The sequence below is a fragment of the Rosa chinensis genome, chromosome 5 (genome assembly GCF_002994745.2).
Source record: "Rosa chinensis cultivar Old Blush chromosome 5, RchiOBHm-V2, whole genome shotgun sequence".
Lineage (NCBI taxonomy): Eukaryota > Viridiplantae > Streptophyta > Magnoliopsida > Rosales > Rosaceae > Rosa > Rosa chinensis.
Window position 1 is genome coordinate 86819579 of NC_037092.1, and position 20583 is coordinate 86840161.

At 39.1% G+C, this 20583-nt stretch overlaps 1 pseudogene; it reads right to left on the reverse strand.

The window, feature by feature from the left end:
* Positions 1–3201: 3201 nt before the first annotated feature.
* On the reverse strand, positions 3202–14051 carry LOC112165332 (annotated as a pseudogene).
* Between the last annotated feature and the right edge of the window lie 6532 nt (positions 14052–20583).

Consider the following 20583-nt stretch of genomic DNA (forward strand, 5'->3'; position numbering starts at 1 on the left):
GGTATATTTTCTTTAATGTCTTTTGCATAGGATGGTCTCGATCCTACTTTTGCTAAAGAGCAAGCTTTGCAAAACGAATGATATGCTTTAGAAGTAATTCTTTGAACCTCTCTTTGGTTCGTATTCCTTTTTGTTTTAAAGAATGGATGTCCGTGTGAAGTTTTTAATATACGGATCATCATATCACGACCTGGGTGTCCCAAACGGTCGTGCCAAAGCCTGTATGTGTCGGAATCCCATAAATTTTCATTCATGACATGGTTGGATTCAATGACTCTAATAGTGGTTGCGTACAATCCACTAGAGCGACACATGAGTTTCTCTAATACTCGTGTATTTCCGTAGTTATTAGAGGTGATGTAAAGGAACTCTTGTCCATTCTCACAATGTGTTTGCACATGAAAATCATTGGCTCTTATATCTTTAAAACTTAATAGGGTTCTTCCAGCCCTTGGAGCATATAAAGCTTCGGCGACATTAATATTTGTGCCATTCGGCAATAGAAATTGAGCTGGTCCACGACCATGAATCAATTGAGATGGTCCTGCCATCGTGGTCACTGAAGATTGACTAGGTGTCATCCATAAGAATAATTGCCTATGTCGTAATATAGTATGTGTGGTGCCACTATCAAGAAGGCATTCCAATTCTCCCGAAGACATACTGAAAAAAATAAAGTCCGGAATATTAACATATGTCAATGACATTGATAATGCGATACTTTATTAATAGGGAAAATAGTCAATGATTACATCAAAGTTTCCAAAGTTTATTCCAATATAAAATCAAACTTTATACAAATTGTAATTGCTCAATCCGTTTGGTAATTTCAATAAAATATGACCAGATAAGTATAGAGATGTTGGTGGAGCGAGGCTCGCTTAAGTACCCCGATCTCAATTACTTGCCTAGACATCATACTTCATTGGGTACGCCACATGAGAAAGAGTCAATACAATTGTTATTTGACTAAGGCACATTTGCCGTTTTATTGGAAAATAGAAAAGACTATTTTAATCAAAGTCTGCGGCATCCTCGTGCTCTTCATTTTCAGCTTTGAAGTCTTTTATGGTGAGAATAACATCTTCACCATCTTCTTCTTCAGCAAGGTGAGCTTCTTGCTCCCTTATTTCCCTGTACTCCTTGTAGCGTGCAGCTAGTTGTGTACTTGCTTGGCATTGCTTAAACCAATGCTCGATTGATCCACACCTATGACACACGTCATTGTGGTTGACTTTCTTTATTTGAGGTGCACGTTGTGGATATTCCCTAGGCGGGTTGTTGCTGCTACTACCACGGCGTATTATGCGACCTCCACGGCCCATAGTGTTACGGCCCATGGTTTTGTTATATTCTCCTCTCCCACGTGTGGAATTGCCACCACGTGTGCCCGCTCCAAAGTTGCGGTTTCCTTCTTTATTGGAGCGGTTGTATGGACCCATTCGTCCGTCACGTCCCCTGTTAGGGTATACATGCCCCTTATTAGTAGGGTACCGCTCCTTGCGCCCTCTCTTGGGTGCACTATAATTCGCCTCACGAACGCTTTTGGTTCCTACGGGCCTTGAATTATAATTCTTTACAAGGATATTGTCGTGCTTCTCAGCTACCGACAAAATATTGATAAGCTCATTGAACTTCGTAAGTCGTCCAGCATTAAATTCAGTGCGATATTGCTTTGATAGTATAATTGCTGCGACGGGGAAGGTGGAGAGAGTCTTCTCAATTAGCTCTTCTTCTGTGAGAGGTCTTTCACAGAACTTCAGCATGGCTTTTAGCCGAAGAGCTTCTGAATTGTATTCAGCAACAGACTTGAAGTCGGAGAAGCGAATATTGTTCCATTAAACCTTCAAGTCAGGGAGGAGGGAATCTTGGATATTATCAAAGCGCTCTTCTAGCGCTACCCATAGGTCCCTTGCATCTTTGATGGACATATACTCTAATCTGAGTGCTTTGTCCATATGGCGTCGCATCAAGATAATTGCTTGTGCATGCTTTATGGGTGTTCGTTGGAACACAAGGCCCGCGTTTGGTGCCTGGATTATGGGCAATATCCCTTTTGATGTGAGATGGTTCTCAACGTCGGTTTTCCAACTATGGTAATCCGAACCAGTTGAGTCAAGGATTTGAAAATCGAGTCTAGGTTCATTCGACATCCTTGAAATATAAGAAGAAAAAGATGTATTAGTTTCGGAGTTTAAAACTTCCACGAAAAACTAAAATAATAAGATTTCCGAGCTATGCTACTAAGAAATCAATTTCCAAGAATATTTGGATTAGACCGAAACAATGATGTTTAATAGGGTCATAAATCGATGCTTGCGGACGCTCTTAGTCCGAATATTATGAACACTCTTAGTTCATTGTCTACGAACGCTCTTAGTTCGTTTAGCGTGAATTTCTATAATTCCGCTTTTTAATTGTAAGTTCCCAAAAAGAAAAGGAGGAGAAAAATAAATAAAAACTCAAAAGCGGGAACTTTTAGTAAAGAATACCTTGGAATAGTGTTGTCGGAAATGACCGAAAAAGTTGCCCAAAAGTCGCCGGAAAAGTCACCGGAAGTGGCCGGAAAAATCGCCGGAAAATTGTCCGAAAAGTCACCGGAAAAGTGTCCGGAAAGTCGCCGGAAAAGTGTCCGGAAAGTCGCCGGAAAGTTGCTCGACAGCTGCTCGGCAGCTGCTGCGCAGCTGCTAGGCAGGGGTAGGCAGGCCTTCGGCAGATGCTCGGCAGGTGCTCGGCAGCTTCTGTGCAGCTGCTCGGCAGGTCTTCGGCAGGTGCTCGGCAGCTTCTGCGCAGCTGCTCGGCAGGTCTTCGGCAGGTGCTCGGCAGCAGCTCGGCAGATCCTCGGCAGGTGCTCGGCAGCAGCTCGGCAGATCCTCGGCAGGTGCTCGGCAGGCCTTCTGCGCAGCTGCTCGGCAGCAGCTCGGCAGGACTCGACAGCGGTCCGGCAGCGGTTCAGATCTTCCGGCAGCCGGTTCGGGCGGTTTCCGGCCGGTTCTGGGGGTTCTGAAACCGGTTCTGGGCTTCTTGAATCAAGGGCTTTGATATGAGCTATGGTTTGGAGGTTTTTTGTAAGTTTGAGAAAATGGCTTCGATTGGATTATGAACTACCTCTTCTCTTCTCAACTTCGATCCTAATTCTAGAGCAATTTCATGCTGATAACGTGTTTAAGGACAAGCAAAATTGACAGAGAGAGAGAGAGATTATAGAGATTCAAGTGTGTATTTCATTTCATTCAAAGGAGGTATTTATAGGGATACATTTGAAGTAAATAATGATACAACTTGATGGCATCTTCATTTGTAGCCTCATTTTGTGGCATCTCCATTTGCAGCTCCACATTGTGGTTGTGATGATGATGATTGCCACACTTGTTCCCCATTGGCATAAAGCTTGACTCACAAGTCACTATACCTAAAATACCTATCTTATACATGACATAGACATTTTATACTATGAACAATACAACATGTTTCATATATACTACAACAATAACATTTATCTCCAAAACATTTTTAGGAGTGTATCTATCCAAAGAGCACAGCTTCGGTATTAGGAAAACCGGAGATGCAGCAGTAACTACGATAGGATTATCTCAAAGCGTTAAAGGTCCTCCTCAGTCAAATTCTTCTTTCGTAAATTAAGGGATGACCATCCATCTGGAAACCAGTCATTCCGTGATGTTCAGATAGAAGATTGGAATCTTCATTCCCCTGATTAGCAATTCCAAGATAATGAGATTTAATCGTGTCTGTATGAACTTCAGCTTCACAAGTTCAAACACATGTTGTCCAACCTTCAATCATGTTCAGACATACAAATTCCTCCTGAGAATACAAAAAAGGTCCACTCTCAATGCCGGCCAATTCACTAATCAAATGCAGAGCTCTAGAAGAAACAATTACCTGTCTTGAGCCATATATATTGGGACTATCAAGTTTCATCAAATCTCAGCTCTGCTTTAGACCAACAACACATCAGGCCAAGTGCCTAGTAAAAACGAAAAAAACAAAGAGTTATAGAAAAGTGCGAAAATATAGGCTGTAACAAAACCACTTGTTATACATGCATCCAGATTGGTAGTATATAATAAAGTGTTTCTTTGCAGCAATACAACTGGAAATGAGTATAAACACATAGGACCTCTCAAAACTACCATCCATAGTTTGTCACATTTGCATGACAAGCTTGTTAATTAGAATCCACCCTACAGACTTTATAGAATATATGGCGAGTTCAAGGCAAAGAGCTATAGAATACATATATACCCCATACTAGTGTCAGCACCAAATCCCTTCCTCCACAGGAGCATATCATATCAGCCCACATTTTCTTTGTCATCACAACGTCAATTTCCAGGGCATTAACAATCTGTAGCATCCGACATAAAGGTAAGAAAATTGCCATAATCAGACAATTAGAGCAACTCGAGTACTCAACTATCTCTAATCATTAATGCCAACCTAGTTAATTTACTTTATAGGCCACATATAGGTGCCGAGAGGACTGGACAACCTCTTTCCATAAAAGCTAAGAGGAACTCAAGATCTAAGAAGACAGAGATTAATGGTGTACATAACTACATACTGAGAACTAACTAATCATACGGATGTATCCGTTGTAGCAAGCTACCACAAACCCAAAGTTTTCTTTGAAAGCACTTGACATTGCCTTTTACTTGTTCTGCTCTTTCAAAATTGTTGCAGATATACGGTACTGGATTAGCTTGCTCCAAGAATACGTACACAGGAGCTCAATAAAGAGCTTAAGTACTGTCTTGAGTTCTTAACCATCCGGTTTCATCTGTATTTATCAACACTTCTCAAGACCTTATTAGCAGAAGGGTATTTTCCTGATAACACCAAAACTACAATAATAAGTGCATGTAAGCACAATGATAGAAGTTTACAGCAAGCAATAAGAATCAACTATATTACTGATTTACTGTCAGCCTAAATATATATCAGTACCAAATTGACTATATGCAAGTTCAGACATGGATATATAGTAGAATTCCACTACATGCTAAGTTCTAATGTTCTATATACTGATCAACTACCTCATGTTACTGTCGCACCAAATTTCTTCATCTTCTGGAGCATCGTAGCCCACATTTTCTCTGTTTTCTGAATGTTTTGTTTTCTAGCCCTTTAGAATCTGTACTATCCTACATGATGATAACAAGGTAGGGATAATCAGATAATAGCAACAAAAACTATATAGACCTATAATTGTTACTTCCACGGAAAACAGCTAATAAGTAACCTTAGCATCATTAGTTTGATAATCATATAGTCTCTTGATGGCATGCTCTTCACCCGTAAGTGTTTGGTGAGATGTGAACAATGTCTGCAAGAGTCCAGAAAAAATCAATGTCATCATTGATCAGAATAGACAGAAGATTGTAAAATGGCACGCAGATATCAAACTTATAAGAAAGACCACACATGTATGCATATATAAGCATCAATATTTATCAGGTCAATTGAATGATCAGTTGATCACACACATTGTAAACAGAATCGACTTTTAAACATGATGCCTACTCATGAAAACATCTTACAGGTTTCAAGGACGGAATGCTGCAAGGCGTGTCAGAAGCTCATAGCTCCCGTGCAGGATCGGAGGACTGTAATCAAACAGTTGTTGTTGGTTCCAGCTGATGATCTTCAAATACTCCCTGATGAACCAGCCCATTTACAAAAACGCCTTCATCCTCTGGCATAACTATGTGGAGTCCACAGCTTCCCATCAGTGCTAGAATCTTTTCCGATAACCAATGGAAATTTTGGAGGGTATGATATTCAAATTGAAAATCAACTAGACACAGGGAAGGCGGTGGTAAGCCACTCTCACTTAGCAATCTTATTATTGTATGGAATGGTATATAGTACAGCCACACATGAGAAAAGTTCAACCTATACCAAGTGTCTTCCCAGATTTTGGACTCTATGCATACGCCATTAATGTAGATTGCGCTGAATTTGAACAATTTAAAGTGATACTGGGAATCTTTATGAGCTTGAGCACAGAAAGCCAATCCTTTGTTCTCCCATTTGAAATTTCCAGGGAACTCAATTCTGAACTTGTATACTCGAAGCCCTCTGTAATTGACATACTTAGACCAGGGTAACGGCCCAAAACGCGTACGGAAGGTGAACCATTCTGGAATGTCATTTCCGGGAAACGTAACCTCGAATCCAGATTGCCGACATGAGAGAAAAAGAGACAACAGAGACGTTAATTTTGAACTATCCGGTAAATTTCTATTCAACTTTGAAAGGTCACGAGCCAGATTGCTGCACAGGAGATGGCAATGGTACAAGTTCATCCGACGACACATGTTTGACTCTTTACCTTCCAAAATGTTCGACAGCTTCGAAACTCTACTCAATGCATAGCAACGACGGGCATCTAACCCATCTATTTCTCTTGCGAATTCTGGAATTTCTACAACCCTACTGCATAGACCCACATTGACAAATAAAGGGTCATAGCACTTGACATGTAAACTCCTCCTGTTACTGGAATACATTTTAGAAAATGTAACCAGTTCGCACAACGAGAGATCAAGATGCTGTAGATGTTGCAGCTCAAAGATGGTGCTTGGCACATGTGTAAGATTTTTGCATCCTTGTAAATTTAACTCTTCAAGATTTTTGAGATATCCAATTGACGATAAAGACAATTCTTTGATGGCAGTGCCCTTCAGATTCAGGCGTTTCAAGGATTTCATCTCCCCCACAATTTCGAACTTACTAAGTTCTCTGTTGCAACTAAGTTCCAAATTAACAAGGTTCTTCAGAACCCCAACCGAAACTTCATCTAAACTTCCACATAAGTGTACTTTCAAGTCTACCAAATTTGGGAATCTAGACAAGTCGGAAATTTTTGTTAGACCATTGCAACTAACCAACTCGATTGTTTTCAAATTTTTCATGATCTGTGTGAAAAAGAAAAAAACAAACAAATTAAAATGATGAAATGGTAAGATTGTATGTAATCGTTAAACTCTAAAACCTGAAGTCTTGATGGTGAGAATATCGGTTAAGTATTTCAAAGTACGTACCTGTAATCGCTTCCCCAGTGGTGACGTCCCAAGTATGGGTGGAATCACTATCTTTGAAACCAAAAAACAAATAACAAAAAGAGTGTGTTCAAATCAATTCGAAAACTTAAGTATGAAAAAAAAAAAAAACAAAAGAAAATCTAAACTCTCTCTGGATTCTGGAATAACAATGTTGGATCAATAATTTCAAATACCTCAGATTGCGTCGGTGTTAGTCGCCTGCTGAAATCCATCTTGAGTACAACAAGATTCCCCGGATCAAAGTTTGACGGAAAATACCGTAACGGACAACCCACCCAATCAATTAGCCTCAATTTGTTGGGCAGATAATCCACACACACATTTTCTTCATTGAATAGTTCTCTGGAGATCATAAGAATTTGAAGATTTTTCAACTTTAAGAAGCTTTCACTGCTTAAGGGTATCTGTTGTCGTTGAATGATGCCATTGACCACGATGCCTCTTACTTTATGTGTTCCCTATGAAAAAGCAATAGAGTAACTAAACAAGCTCTCCTCAAAACAGCAATGAAAATTTCAGAACACTCCCTCTAAATTTGAAAGCTCACGTTATAATAAGTTAATAACTTCATAACGGTACTTCAAGTCATAAACCCGACCCACTATTCATACCTCCTGTCAATTACACGGTTAACTTTTATGTCATTTCCTTTTTTATAATGGAATAACATGCAATGTTATTGACCAGAAGTATGAATATATAGTATGTGGTTGGGTTTAAAATCTGAGGTGCCATTGTGAAGTTATTAATACATCTGAGGTATCAAAGTTTAGAATGAGCTTTTGTTCATATATTGTTTGTGACTTTTTCCCAAATGGCATTTCTAAATGCTTAAATTTCTAATTTATTTTCTCAGTGTTTGCACAGACATGGGTTATAAATTAGCAACACATTTAACTAATAATTATATATATATATATATATATATATGCCATAGATCACTTACTGTGTTTTCCACAAAAACATGGTGCACATCTTCGTAATTCCACAATCTGCTTCGTTCTCCTGGCTCAGTTGGGGACTCTTGGATAACTATTTTTTTACCCATATCTTCTAGCAGGTCATGCACCCAAATTTCCTCTTCTTTAGTGATGCTAATGAGGGCCATTTTTCTTAGTACTTCAATACCATCTTCGGGGTTGAGGTCACAACCCTCCAATATATCTATCACATAGTTCTTGTTTTTACCTTTAAAGAAACATGCAATGTGAAGAAAAACTTCTTTCTCATCATCGACCAGTGCATCATAGCTTATTTTCAGGAGTTCATGAATTCCCTTACCAGATTTTCGGTGACTTCTTAGTGCAGCTGGCCATTTATCTGTACTCCTATTACGTAGAAGTGACCCTATAACGACCAAAGCTAATGGAAGGCCTTGACTGTAATGAAGTACATCATGAATAATTGCCATAGTATCTTGCTCTAGAATTCTATTTCCTTCGAAGGCATTCAGACGTAAGAGCTTCAAAGCATCTTCATGATTTAGTTTCTTGACCTCATATATCTCATTAACATTGTGGTCAGTCAAAGGTTGCAAATCTCTTGTTGTGATAATGATTCTACTACCTTGGCCAAACCAATTAGCACCTCCGACTAATTTTTTTAACTGGTTCACATGATTCACGTCATCGATAACTATGAGAACCTTTTTTTGTCTCAGCCTTTTTTTATGATCTCGACTCCCTCATCATCACTGGACACCTTAAATGTCAGGTTCCCCAGCATCTTTGTAAGAAGAAGCTCTTGTAGTTGAGCTACGTGTCCATGTTCTTTGACATTTTTCAGAAAACATCTACCTTCAAACTCATGGGCAATCCGATTATAGACAGCTTTAGCAACCGTGGTTTTTCCTATTCCGCCAATTCCCCATATACCTACCATCCGAATATCATTTTCCTCAACATGTAAAAGATTGAGAATATCTTCTGCACGAGACTCGATTCCAACTGGATACTCTGCTACCTCTAAACGTGTAAGGTCTAGCAATTTTGCCGAAATCTCTTCAACGATTGTTTCAATAAAATCAGCTTCATTTCTGCCAGTTGAAAAAAAATAAAAATGAAATATACATATACATATGTCAGGGAAAAAAAAAATACAAATTAAGAACATAAACACTAATAAACAATGCAGAGTTTAGCCTATATACTCCACGCGAGATTCATCAAAAATTCCTGGTACCAACAATATGCGGTTGAAATTGATTAGAAACGCGTTATGGTCTAATAAGAGAAAAATAGTTCCACACGCAATTTGACAATGACTTATAACGTTAAATCCGTTCATTGTTTTTATCGATCTACGCTCACTTTAGATCATCAAACATTCTTTATTTAGTAGATTGTCCAATTAAATTTTTTATATGGGCAAATTACTGTTCACACCCTGTACTTTGGGTGCGTCGACAGTTTAGTCCCTAACATTTCAATTTTAACAAATAACTCCCCAAACATTCAAATTTTACACAGTTTGGTCTAAAATGACCATTTTACCCCTCTTTTTTTTAAAATAATAATTCTTCTCTTTTTTTTTTGGTTATTTTTTCTGCTTCCCTCTCACTCTCTCTCTCTCTCTCTCTCTCTCTCTCTCTCTCTCTCTCTCTCTCTCTCTCGCCTCTCGCCAACTCACGTAGCCTCCCTCGTCGTCCCGCTGCCAACTTGACGCCATGGAAGCATAGTAGAAAAAAATAACCCTTTCGACAGCCGCACGGATCAGAACGATGTCGCGTCAAAGATAAAGGACCAATCCGATGAGCTCAGCGATGGAGCCGGCGGAGACGGTGGTGGTGAAGAAGGAGGAGGAGGTTCGTACACCATCATCAGGAGATCGAAATCCTCGGCCATGGCCGTCGGAGAGTACCAGAAGGACCGCAAGGAGTGGAGTGACGGCGCGATCGCTTGCCTTCTCGATGCTTACATGGACAAGTTCACGCAGCTGAATTGGGGAAATCTAAGAGGCCGAGATTGGGAGGAGGTGGCCATGATCGTGAGCCAGATGTCTGAGGCAAACCAAGAGCGTCGAGCAGTGTAAGAACAAGGTCGATAATTTGAAGAAGAGGTACAAGCTCGAGAGACACATGATGACCAATTCTGGAAATTCGCCGAGTCATTGGCCTTGGTTCATGACAATGGAGCAGATCGTCGGCAATTCTCTTCTGGCGAAGGCCACTTCTGATGATGACAGAGGCATTACTTCCTCCGGTGCCATGCCTCAGAAATTAAAGAGGTTCGAAAATTTTTGATGTTTTTTTTTTGGTGCTTTCTATTTGGTGATGGTGCAGTACAGTTGGTCACTCTCTGTTTGTTTTTGGCAGAAATGCAAGTGCAATTACTAGTCCTGTAACTCAGATAAATAAGCAGCCGAAAATTAGTCTTAAATGGCGAAGAGTGGTGTTCAAAGTCAGTGGTGCTGCTCTAGCTGCCACTGTTGCTAACAACATTGACCCAATTAAAGGTTGTATATATGCACTTCCATTAATTTGTCGAGTGAAATATGCACAATCATTGTTAATAGTCTGTTTTGTTGTGTTAGTTCCATTAAATGAGTGTCGATATGTGTTTTGTGATTGCACAGATAACAATGCTGATTGCGAGAGAAGTTGCAATGGCCTACCGCAGTGGGGTGGAGGTAATGATGTATATGATTGTCATCTGCGAGTTTCTGTGCTCAACCTTGTTTTTTACTTTTGTAAATGTTGCTTGGTGAAATAGGTTGCAATTGTTGTTGGCGGTCGCAACTTTGGCTGATGGGTGTAGCGGATTTGGGGGTTTGGACGGTGGGGTCGGAGCGGAGGGTCATGGAGATTGCGATGGCGGCGAGTATGATGGCCATGGTGGAGTAGAGTATGGCGTGCCAACGGGTGCAGTAGGAAGAAGAAGAAGAAGACGCCATCGTTGGTTCAGTGAAGGTTCTGGTGTGGTTGTTGAGAGAGAGAGAGAGAGAGAGAGAGAGAGAGAGAGAGAGAGAGAGAGAGAGAGAGAGAGAGAGAGAGAGAGAAGCAGAAAAAATAACCAAAAAAAAGAGAAGAATTTTTTTTAAAAAAACCTGAGGGGTAAAATGGTCATTTTAGACCAAACTGTCTGAAATTTGAATGTTTAGGGAGTTATTTGTTAAAATTGAAATGTTAGGGACTAAACTGTCGACCCACCCAAAGTACAGGGTGTGAATAGTAATTTGCCCTTTTTATATTTAGTAAATTCTTTATTTACAACCATCGACGTTAGAAGGTAGTAGACTCCGACCTCCATCGACCATGTCCGCAAAAGTACGAAATTCCACGGACTTGTCCGACGATAAGCCAGCCAATCGATCCACCATCAAGCTCACTGGAGACCAGCCACCAAAACAAAACAGGCTATCTTTGTTGGTTCCAAAATTAAAACCGCCCATCACCAAACCATCACCCATCCGAAACGACGCTGGAGATCCAACAGCCAGATCAACCCCATGAACGAGGAGAAAAAAGAAAACAAAAATCAGAGAGGCAAGTCCGAGAGATCCCCCGCCGCCACCGCCCTCAAACCAACCAAAGAAACGAAGGTAACAAAACCCCGCCCTCCTAGAGATTCATTGTTAACGGCCATGTTTGAGAAGTTGTCAAAAGCCGCAGTGGTCGAGTTAACCCTAGTAGAGCTAGGTCAGAGATGCACTATACCAAATTACCAATAAGATAGGAGGTTATGTAAACTTTGGCTTCAGTATCCTCACTAACATTGCTGGAATCTTGCGACTTTTGTTGTTATCTTTTTCAAGTTCAAGTCGTTTGTTTGGTGGTATAAATGGATTGTGTAGGTGGGTTGCATTGCATTTGTTCATCTGTGATAAAGTAATCTGGGGTTCGCATCCAAAACCAATTGGCAATGGATGGAGTGGCCCAAACCCTTATAAACTCATAGGCAAGGTCCCATTTTTCCCATGTGGGATGTATATATTCTCAACAATCTGCGCGTACGTTATGTCACAGAGATAAGATTTTTAATTCCTACTCTCTAGGCTGTTTCTTGTTTTAGACTAAGAGTGAGAATAATTCTTCTCAAGGTTCATTTGTGTTTTTCTTGAGGTGCACCGTCCCTCAGTCACTGGATAAGATGCTTATTAAGCATTTAGTTGCATACCTTTGTTTAGTTCCATTTAGTTCAGGTGAAGAGGTATATCAATATTATCCACTGTGTATGCGGTAACATTTGGAGTTTTGGGCTGGTTATATATTTGTCTATTTAAGAGATACGACAGTGTGCTTCTAATTAGCCTGCCTTAAGATGTACGCCTATCCGGTCAATTGGTTACAGTGCGAGGTTTTTGGTTATTGTCTTTTGCTGGGTTTGTTCTATGCTTAGCTGATATTCCTGTGGTTTTATTTATTTATTTATTATTATTATTATTATTATTATTATTATTATTTTTAAGAAAGAGGACAAAATTGTCAAACTTTATTCAAAATAGAACATACGTTCGGTTACCGTATTCCTATAAATAGGTGGTCGAGAACGAAATAAAATTAAAATTGAATAGCTAACTGGAGAGCCACTTCATTGATATGATGGAATTTTTATGAGATATCTTAATTACATAAAAAGGATATAAAAAAAATATTTATGTATGCATATGTAGACTACTTTTGAAAAATTTTCTTCTAAATTGCTAATCGTTAAGATACAGAACTAGATCAAATCAATGGACGCACCAAATCTGTCAAACATGAACTGTTCATGTTTATAATTGATAAATCACGATTATGAATGTCTTAACTATTTTCAATTTGGTTGAAAAATTGCATAAATAATCTACACATAAATACTTAAACATCTAACTGTTTATTTGCTGAAATATGATCGAAAAGTGGGTCTAACAGAAAAATCCTCAACTAATTTTTTTTTTTTGAAAGGAGGCAATAGCCAATATATTGATCAAAAGCCAAAATGGCCCTTACATACCCTTCCGCTGCCATTTAAAATAGACAAGAAGATGTGTTAGTACTCACAATGGTACATAGAAACTAGGTCACTCATTTGATATTGAATACATCATAAACATAGCGGGATCCCTCTTTGGTACTTCGCCGGAGGCGCTAGAAGAACTAAATAAAATAGAAGGACCCAGCCCTCCCAACCTAACTCAGAAAACAGTAAATCCTCAACTAATCTTCATTTTATTGATCCTCATTATAAGAGCTCCTGTGAATTGGATATAGATTAAAAAGAAAATATGCATGAGTTTTCTCTAATATAAGCTTGGATATTTCGGTGTATATTTATTTTTTTCTATATTAAAATAAGTTTAAGTAATACAGTACAATCTTTGAATGCTGGGTGCGCTACAATATTCAGCAAGCTGAAATAGCCAACTACTAAAATTAAACAATATTTAATTTGGTAATTAAGAACATACCTCCCGTCCAAGAAATGCCCACCAGACAAATTTGTTGCTTGTGTGAGAACTTTCCTCCATCTTTTGATCTTCTCCATGTTTTCTTCGGATCTGCTTTCATGCTTAGCAAGTGCCTCACCAAAACTACCACTTTGGTACCGTACTTCCGATGGATCTACCTTATAAAAAATAGGGTAAACAATTTGATTGTTTAACTCTTTGCATTCCATAATCTTAGCGAGTTCATCTAAACACCACTTCGAGGTAGCATAATTTTTAGAGAAAACGACGATAAGAAATTTTGCTTCTTCAATTGCTTTCTGAAGAGCAGCTGTTATTTCTTCTCCTCCTTCAAGCTCAACATCATCTCTGAAGGTTTTGATTCCCGCTTTAACCAGATTTTTGAACAAATGGGCTATGAAAGTGTTTCGTATATCCCCACCTCGAAAACTCAGAAAAACATCATATGTTCCTGACTGGCTGGTAGGTGTACTAGAGGAAGAGGAAGAAGCTCCAAAATGAATGGAAGCCATTACTGTAAGTCGTATGATCGATAACTAACTAAGCTGAAATTAAAGAGTTCAGGGATGGTATCGTTGATTATGTCGATCGTCAAGGCTAGGGCTATCTTTAGCTGGTTATATAATAGATTAGTAGGTCCCTTGTTTGTCATCACATCTTCGAAGCAGTTTCCTGCTACCTAATTTCAATTTGTACGCTTGTATTTGTATTATGTAGGCAGGTAGCATGTTTCTTCACTACCTAATTACCCTAATACGCGGTCTAATTAGATATATATTTGGGGTACGTCTGGTGGAAAATCGGTGCTAATCGATCGAGCTGTCAGAACCACCTTAAAAAAGAAGAAGAATTGCTATTGTTTTGAACATATTAAGGGTGTCGCATATACGAAGCAGGTTCTCTCTACTTGCTGTGCCCGCAAGTGCTGACTTGACTTCACATGTTTTTGAAGTCTACCAAGTAATCTTTTAACATGCGTTGCAATTTTTTGGTACATGAACAATCACGAAATGCAATTTTTTTTTTTTTTTTTTGAGACCAAAGTGAAAAACAAACCGGCAAAATAATATATAGATAAACTAAAAGATGTAGATATACCTTCTACGGTTGCTATCAAGCAAAGAGCATGAGCATGAGACTGCACAACTTCCTCTTTGATTCTGTAGATACCTCTACTAGCAAGCTACTTTGCTACATCACCAAGCATAAGTAACACTCTCTTTGGGACACCCACAAGCCATGGTGAGGCCCAACCGAGACTTGCATCTTGTAGCCCTATGTTCAAACTACGCTACGGTATCCGGAAGTGGCAAATACGTCGCCGGGAATCCACCTTTCCGGCCTTGCAAAGTTGCCCTCACAACATGCTTTTCTAGACTAGAATAGTTGTTTTTTGTATCCCACATTGGAAAACAAGTGAAGGAGTGAGCCTCCCTTCCCTATAAAAGGGAACTCCTTCCCACTTACTCATCATCCCATTACAACACCTCTTGTAATCATGTTGGGCCTCAAGGCTCGACATATATAGTGCAATATTCAAATGGATGTAGTCTCCCGCCATAGCGGGAGACGAACCACTATATGTCGGATGTCTTCTCTCTCTCTCTCTTCTCTCTAACGTTAATTATATAGCCTTTGGTTTCTAACATTAACATTGGTGCCGTCTGTGGAAAGCCAACACAAAGGCTTTGTCACTTTTCACATACTTGAGCTAGGTCAACGGCAACATTTTTCTTTAGCAATTGTGCTCCGTCAACTTTGCATGTTGCTCTAGCGTCAACACATTCCATCCAAAAAAAAAAACTTCAATTTACTCTCGACACCCACTCATGTGGCGGAACTTGGGCTTTGACGGAGCCTCGTCTTCCTCGTTGCATCATTCCCCAGCAGCAACAACACCAAGTCTTGCACCGCCATGCTTTAAGTTGCGCCAAACCAAGCAAAGCTCCATTAAGTTTCCTCGGTCATCATCCCACCGCTGTAACTTGATCCTTAAACTCACTGCTTTTACTTGCACGATCAACCATAGCGGAACTTCAGATCGGCTGAATTGCCCTTTAGTTATCAAACGCTAATTCATCATCAAGCAGCAAACATAATGAGATTCTCATGCCTCATGGCCAACCAACAGCAAGCATAACGTACTTTCTTCATTCACAGCAACCTCCACCAAACACACCATGAAGCACCGCCAAATTCGAGCCTCGCTTCTTGTGGCACCGCCAACTAGACTGCAACTTTGCTTCTTGTCGCACCACCAACAAGAACCATCGCCAACAACTAGCCAAGATGATAGCCTCTCGTCAAAACACCAGCGTCAAGCTTGCTTAATGCAAACACAAAATAATAATAATTGCAACAGCTATCCTCTAACGTTGATCTTTGATAACACACTCCATCAAGAATTGGTCGCCAAACAAAGCACCGTCATCGACAACTGCTCCGCCAAGCGTCAAACAATCACAGCAAGAGTAATGTCAGTCAATCAACCTGCTGCCCAAAAGCTAGCACCTCCGCCAAGCAAAGGGTCCGCCAAGACTTCCTCAACTCAGTCAATACGGGTTGACGACAACAAAAGCTTCAAGTTTCGCCTCCTCCGTCAATATCGGTTGACGGCCGCCAAAGCTTCAAGCTTCGCCTCCTCCGTCAATATCGGTTGACGGCCGCCAAAACTCCAAGCTTCGTCTACTCCGTCAATAATACTCAGCGCCAAGTGCAATCCGCCAAGCAAAGCACCGCCAAGTGTCAGTCAGTAAAACTCCGTCATCTGTCATCGATCACAACTCCGTCATCGATCACTGCTCCGTTAACCGCCAATGACTGCCAAGTACGACAATGCTACCGCTAAGCACAAGCGTCGATCTCTTTGCAATCTTGGCGGCCCGGCAACCTTCGATCAACCGTCAAGCTTTGCACACAATGCGGTGGTCACCAACAAAGGCACTCAAGACAGCCTTGCGGCACAATCGAGCGAACCTCACAGCTCAGCACCAAGCAGCCTCAACAAAACATGTGCCCTGTGCACCTAAGAAGGACCTTGGTCACCCATTTATCTACTTTGGACACCCATGGGTACGGTGTCTATCTCAGACTCTTAGTTACTCTGGGCAGTGAGAATTGTGCTTTGCGTTATTCTCTGAGTAATGGATAGCAGTTGTAAATCAGCGGGACTCAACCATGGCTCGGACACCAGAAACAGCAGCTAAAATAAAGCTAAGCTTTCTCAGCTACCTCTACGCCTTCTTATTCCATATACAGCTTACTCCATGTGCAAATCTCTAGTCAAAAGATAAACTTCTTTGACTTGTTGCATATTTGTTTATACTCTTACCCATAGTTGTGCTGCACATATATGCTCACTAAATTAATTTTATGCGACATGCATAGACTCTCAGCGAGACAGCTCATGTATGCACACAACTATAGTTTTCAAATCAGAAACAAAGCACCGACTCTGCTATCTTATCTTCTTCTGGAAACTAACTTGATTGTATCACCATATATATGTCAATATATGAAAAACTTGGCTCACCTACCTTATAGGCAATTGATAGGGTGTAATGACCTATACTTTTAATAATATTAAGAAAGTAAGATATAGTGAATATTATTATTTTAGCTTGAGTATTAATTTATATTCTTAATTATGGGTGTGTGTATATGTATAATTATTTTATGGTGTGATATATATAAATATATACACACACATCACTAAGACGTGTTGTTTAGATATATGTAAGTATACATGCTATCTCTATATTTTTAGGCCAGCCCATTATTTGTTTTATTTATTTTTTTTAAAACCCAAGTCAATTTTAAAAGCCCAAGACCAATTGATTTATACTTCTGTTGGATGTCATTTAACGACAAACCAATCTCAAAACCCTCGTCTGCTACCTTCATCGTCTTACTCCCCTATTTTTCTCTTTGCAAGCACCACTCCACCTAAACCAAAGAATCAGTACCACTACGATAGACTACCCGGATAAGAATAATCTTAGAAGCTGGAGGTGTCGATGTTGCTGAAGAGCCTTGGAGAGTCGGTTACCAGAGTTGTGATTCATCAAAGCTAGTAGCAGGAGGTGGATCCCTAGAAGCATGAGGTGGAGACCTAGAACCAGGAGGTGGCAGTCCTTATCGAAACATAGAGGAAGCTGAGAGTGTTGGCATCCAAATATACTCTTTATTGTGCTTATCTAGAATTAAAATCTGACCTCTTTGCCATACACTATAAATATCCAGGTTTGTTCTACTTTCTTTATTGAGTTCCCTGTATTTGTTTACAAAAAAAAGTAGTGAGGGAAGGAGAAATTTTGAGACTAAGGAGGAACCTGAGAAGTATAAACTAACTTCTGAAACGAGGTAGGGGGATCTGGGGAAACCTCTATTTAATTTGCTTGGTTGTTGTGTTGCTATATGTGATTTCAGTTATGAAATTTGATTGATGGATGAGTTAATGGGTGTTATCTGTTATTTATCATATTGTTTCATTAGCATGTTCATGAAGTCTGAGGGATGGTTTTGATAGAATAGAATGGGAATGAAATATGTGGGAGTATTCTTTTGTGTAGTTGAGCTTAATCCGTAAGGACCAAATTTCACGTGGGCTAATAGAGCTGTACGATTTTGGTGATCGAGATCAAGTAAGATGACTAGCAAAAAGGGAATCATGGTTTGGGTTATGGGGTTAATTCATATGTTATTTCATCTAGAGTCACCTCAAAAAGGTAAATTACATGGTATGGGACATGTTGACTCTTGGTGTCTTAGCAAGTGAGTTAACAGGGTAATAGCTTAAAATAGCATTGCATGCATCCATGTGTTGCTGTTTTGATTGTTACTGGTTTGTGTTGTTTATTTAAAGAGGCTTAGCCTCCTACTGAGCTATTGATGCTCACCCCTATCAAATATTGCAGGTACTGAACATGAAGTTTAATTTTCCCTTTTGAAGAGCTTGTGGTTAATGTGAAGGAAGTGTGAGACTTGTTTTGTTTAGTTTCCTAGAATAAGAGCAAAGGCTTCCAGTTTGTAGTTTGCCTTTGAAATATAGGTTTGAATTTTCGATGGGAATAATGAACTATCAAGAAAGTTTGTACTGTAATCTATATAATTATGTTTGCTGCATTATAAATTTCTTCTTTTTCCATAATCCATGCTATGTTCATTGAATCGGTTATGTCTTTTAATTGATTCTAATTTCTTTGATTGGTTTCATTATTTTCCAACTCTTATGTTTAAAATTCATTGGTTAAATTCAAGGTAGAACAAAGGTCTGCAAATCTGAAATTGTGTTTCTGGGCTTTTGATACAGTTGCATTTTTACTGAAAACTGTATATTTTGGTTGGGTATTTGAAGTTGGTGTCTTCATAAAAGTTGTAGTAGACATCTTAAAGATCATTTCAAAATTTGAATCTCTTGAAAACGATTTTTCTAGAATTAGTTATGATTTTTCAAAGTTACAGGTCTGTTGCAGGATTTTTTTTTATAAAAGACAGCAGCACTGTCATGTTCTTGGTTTATCTTTTACAAGCTTTCTATTCAATCATGCTTGGAGGCACCAGCATTTCAAAACTAGACATCCCCAGGTTTCAAATGAAACAAACCTTTTCCTTTTTGGAATTCATACAAAGGATTTATGTCACCATGAAGTTAGCTTTTTGCATTAGTAATTTTGCTGGAAAGGCAACTTGGTTATTTCTTTCAGTACTTCAAATCTGATTCAAATGGACTACGATTTTTCTTTATTATGTTTCTATTCTTTAGTACAAGTCATACCTTCAACTCAAAAAAAAAAAAAAAAAAATCCCTGAGTTGGGGTGTGACATAGGGCGTCATTTGTGACCACACATCTATACTACATATTCATGCTTTTCACTTTGTGCAAAGTCATATAGAATCCAACTATCCAAACATGCCTCTTATTCTTCCAGCAAGTATAATTCAAAACTGTCATGAATACAAGTCACATGCTTAAATGGTATGTTTAAATTACTTGTCGGTATTTGACATTCATAATAATCAATGTCATTCTACTACGTGGTTTTTACATTTGCTTCATTGGTACACCCGTAAATACTAAGCACGCATATATATCTCTTGGTATCTATTGTTAACACTATACATTTAATTCAAGTTCATTGCTCTGGACACCCAGACTGCCGGACTCATCCTATTTGGCCACCCAAAGATGAGCTTATCTTGTTTTATCTTTCAATGATATGAACCATGACGTGCCTGCACATAAGAATAACTATTGCATGCTGCCTACACATCCTAGACCAAGCATATAACAATTCCTAAGTCATGCTTGTTGTTATATGTTATAATCTTGGATTTGTTACGCAAGCAGATTAGCAGCCACATAATTCTATTGGCCACATGTATACACATATGCTCAGATCCCCAAATTTTATTTTATACACTCGGCGCATTGCTGATTATATATAACTTTCAAAATCGATCACAAAACACCATCTGCCACTCTTTTGTTTTCTTTTAGTGAGAAATTCATATATAGCTGTCTCATGCATATATCAAAGGACGATCTCACACATATATGATATGGTTGCCATGCCTCAACTATCGTTACACATAACGACTTCTATATGCTTCCTGCCAATCAGAAATTCAAAACAGATTTTTCTATAATCAATGAGTTAGTCGTCGACTAACTACATCGCTTGTACACTTTGGCTTAAATGATATATTTTTACCGTCACCGCCATGTTTCAATTGTCATCACACATAATGAGTTTGTATGTTCCCTGCAAATTTGACATTCAAAATAGATAATATGCAAGTCATCTGTCATCAACCACTATATTGTTTATACACTTTGCTTAAAATTTTATCAAAGTACCTACATAAAGCTTTTAGTGTTGATTTCACAAACTCATATACTAATCACCTATTTTGTTTCAAGGAGATCTAACTTCGAGCATTTACTTACTTACAAAGAATATCTCGATGACTATTGGTGCACTTTATCAGAACAGCTCACTTGTCGATCACATTGAGAGTCATGCTTCGACAACTCCAACATGATTTGGGTACTTATATCAATTCCAACTCCAACTCACTCCAAATCGGCATGAGATAAGTAACTAT